Here is a 3080-nt window from a genome sequence, read left to right on the forward strand (position 1 = left end):
TGGCAATGGCCGAATAGCCCAATATAAACATCTCTTAGTGGTAGTACCTTGTTGCAGCAAATTATAGTAATGACACGTCTTTGCATGATAACACCTTTGTATGGCACAAATGCCTCTGAAAATAGTCAAGAGAACTTTCATGAACTGTGGGGATTACTACCTTATTTTAAGGGCAAAATATCGCGAGGGTGGTTATACAACCTGTGCACCTATACAGTAGATAGTAAATTATTCAGTGTATCGACCGTGTAAGAAAATGGGTACATGGTATGTAGAATTTGAGCTACAAGCCTATTTACCAACGGTCAATGAAGTCATTTACACTTGCCTTGGCCGTGTGTGTTTCTTGTTCAAGAACCTGGGGGTGAATGCACAGCTGGTCACCTGATCCTGGCACACATACTTTCGGTCTCAAACAAAAATCAATAGAAAACGTCAATTTCAACAGTTAAATCTTCGTTTCCCGGTTTTGCTGACCTAAACGTGAGAAACACAGGAGTTTCTTGTAAAACATCCGAGGCTCGTATCAATTTTTTTGACGGTCTGTTATCAGGATGTGTTTGACTTGTATGTTTCGATCATAGTTTCATGTCCATAACTTGTTTCATGTCCAGGATGCACGAAATTATTCCTAACTTTTAATTCTAAACCTCACCCTAACCCTGACCTAATTGCTTATACTAAAAGATTTGAATCAAGGATTATATTCGCGGACACTGGACATGAAATTATTACCTATTTCCACCAAATCTGACAGGTTTTCAGCAGATTCGCCAACAAGCTTATTACTATACAAGGTTTTAAACTTGACAAGCCGTCTTAAATGTATGTGTTTAAAGACTTTGGTATTAATACGTCGAAAAAATACAGTAGACACCATACCTTTCTTTGGCAAACGACAAGAAACAGCACGCTTGTTCTCTGCATGGGTTGCGAACGTTTTCATAAAATCCTTCCATTGCCTAAAACAGACCATAAATCCTTTGACAAACCTCAATCAGCTTGTTCATTGCGAGTTATTTAGTTGAACATAACCTCCTGATCAAAATGATCCGTTTTTCGTCCTCGTAAAAACGTACAGATGAACTGTTTAACTATATATTCATTTGTTAAAAAGTCTAGTCTTAAGATTTTGCTGGATGGCAATAGAACTAACCTCTGTAAATTCGTTTTTTCGTCGTGGCTCAACAAAAATAGTTTTTTGTGTCTCAAGTCGGTTCCATAGATCAAAACTCTTACAAAACAAAAGATAATCATTGTGAATTAACGTAACGGACTAGGATATGAAATATCGTTCCTATATCAGTTTTAACAACACACAAAACCCTAACCGATTTAGAATTTCGACCTAAGGAAGCACCATCAAAAGGTCCAGTAAGATTAATCTGTATAAAAATCACATTAGCTGTATTTATACAAGAGACGAACAATTCATCTGGACGAACCTGGGCAAATTTTATATTAAAAGGTAACATGAAACTAGACATTTTCCTACGATTTAATTTTTTTAACTTACCTATTGCAATCCCCATTTTTGTCAAGTAGTTCACGTTGTTCCTGTGGAAAAGGGGACGCCCTTAGAATTGCCACTGATAGTGTAGTGGTATTATTGCATGTACACCGCTTAAAAGTAGTAGTAATCCAGAAACGATGAGGGGTTAGAGACTCTCCTTTCAAAATATATATTAAAAAAATTTCTACCTGTTTTTGTACGAAGAGTTTAGAACTTTTGAGGATTCCAACAAACATCTGATGTTTCTTGATGACATGTAGGTTTTGAATTTCCACTGGTATATCGCTGTAGCATGAAAAGTTCTGATCAGATTTCCTGGAGCCACACGTAATTGTAAAGATATGAATCCGATCAGCATAACTATAGGGAATAGCCCAACTAGCAGAGAATAGCCTAAAATACGAGTTTCCCAATTAGAATATGAAATCGGTTTGTAATTCCTCAGATTTGTTGTAGAATTATACAGTAGAACTTCTTAACAGCGTCAAAAAGTAATGAAGAGCCGTTATAGGTTTCCTAAATCAATCACCGTTATTAAAAAATGACTATACAAAAGATCATCTTGTAGCTTAATGCTATGGTGGACGTAATTGATCACCTTTGACGCCACCAGCTGCTTTGCTGGTTGACCAAACATCCAGTTGCTTCCTCTTCCAACCGTCATTCGCTGGCTGTTGAACATGAACCTAAAAAACAAGAAACTTAATTTAGCTACAGCAATACATGAATTGTCTTATTTTTCATTAACTACCTGCCATGCAGAGTTTACTTTTAATACACACAGGTTGAGATGATTGCACCGTAAATGTGCCAGCTTGTTGCACATCTTTCTTTTCGCTCGACCCTAATGCATCGCCGTTCTGAAAAACTACCTGGGATGCTATAATGTGGAAAGATTGGACTAGATTTTATCCGTGAAAATGATTGTTTACGAAAATGATTGTTTACAACAATTACGACACAAAGGAAACCAGGTTAACGACTGCTTGAAAACATGTAGATAAGGGGAGTTACAAGAAAGCTATTACAGCAATAAACGTCAAAAAATATCAACATACGAGCCCTTTCCCCAAATTTCTACCACTAAGTCTTCTATCATGTCAAAGACTACTGTATACATACTTTCAAGGCGTCCGCGAACTGTCTTTGTATTGCACCACCAATTTGATCTACATTGAAGAAGATTTGCTTAAATAATGTATGCATTTCATTTCCCAGTTTTAACAATATTTTGCTGCAATACTGGCATATTGAGTCATCCAGAGCTTGCTCCAACTCAATAATCGCCTAAAATCCTTTGCACATTCAAATTTAACAAATGAAATGTTGAAACAAGCTCGGAAACCACTTCATAAACTCACTTGCAACGGACAATGAAATCACTTTCTCGAGTGATTTCGTACTTTGACCAGAAGTTCGAAAATGTAACTGGGTGACAAAAAGACAAAAGACTGCAAAAGTTAAGGCATTTCTAACGAGGCTGCAGTCATATAATGCTTGTTTCAACAATGTTTTCAAATAAATTGTATACTGCACCTGCCGGGATGTGTAATTATTTGGACGATGA

General features: G+C 36.8%; 1 long non-coding RNA gene across 3 annotated transcripts; it reads right to left on the reverse strand.

Annotated features, from left to right (window-relative positions):
- Window positions 1-333: 333 nt before the first annotated feature.
- On the reverse strand, window positions 334-3080 carry LOC114545102. Of its 3 annotated transcripts, XR_003690830.1 has the most exons (9): window positions 3050-3080; window positions 2875-2941; window positions 2636-2682; window positions 2112-2199; window positions 1702-1906; window positions 1517-1557; window positions 1157-1234; window positions 883-962; window positions 334-477 (listed from the first exon to the last, which is right to left on the reverse strand). It is a non-coding gene; the product is annotated as an uncharacterized LOC114545102 (long non-coding RNA). The 3 variants fall into 3 exon arrangements; XR_003690831.1 differs by lacking the exon at window positions 2875-2941 and having other exon boundaries at window positions 1702-1798; XR_003690829.1 differs by lacking the exon at window positions 2875-2941.

This window comes from Dendronephthya gigantea, unplaced genomic scaffold (assembly GCF_004324835.1).
Source record: "Dendronephthya gigantea isolate DGI-Jeju-01 unplaced genomic scaffold, DenGig_1.0 001226F, whole genome shotgun sequence".
Taxonomy (NCBI): Eukaryota; Metazoa; Cnidaria; class Anthozoa; order Malacalcyonacea; family Nephtheidae; genus Dendronephthya; species Dendronephthya gigantea.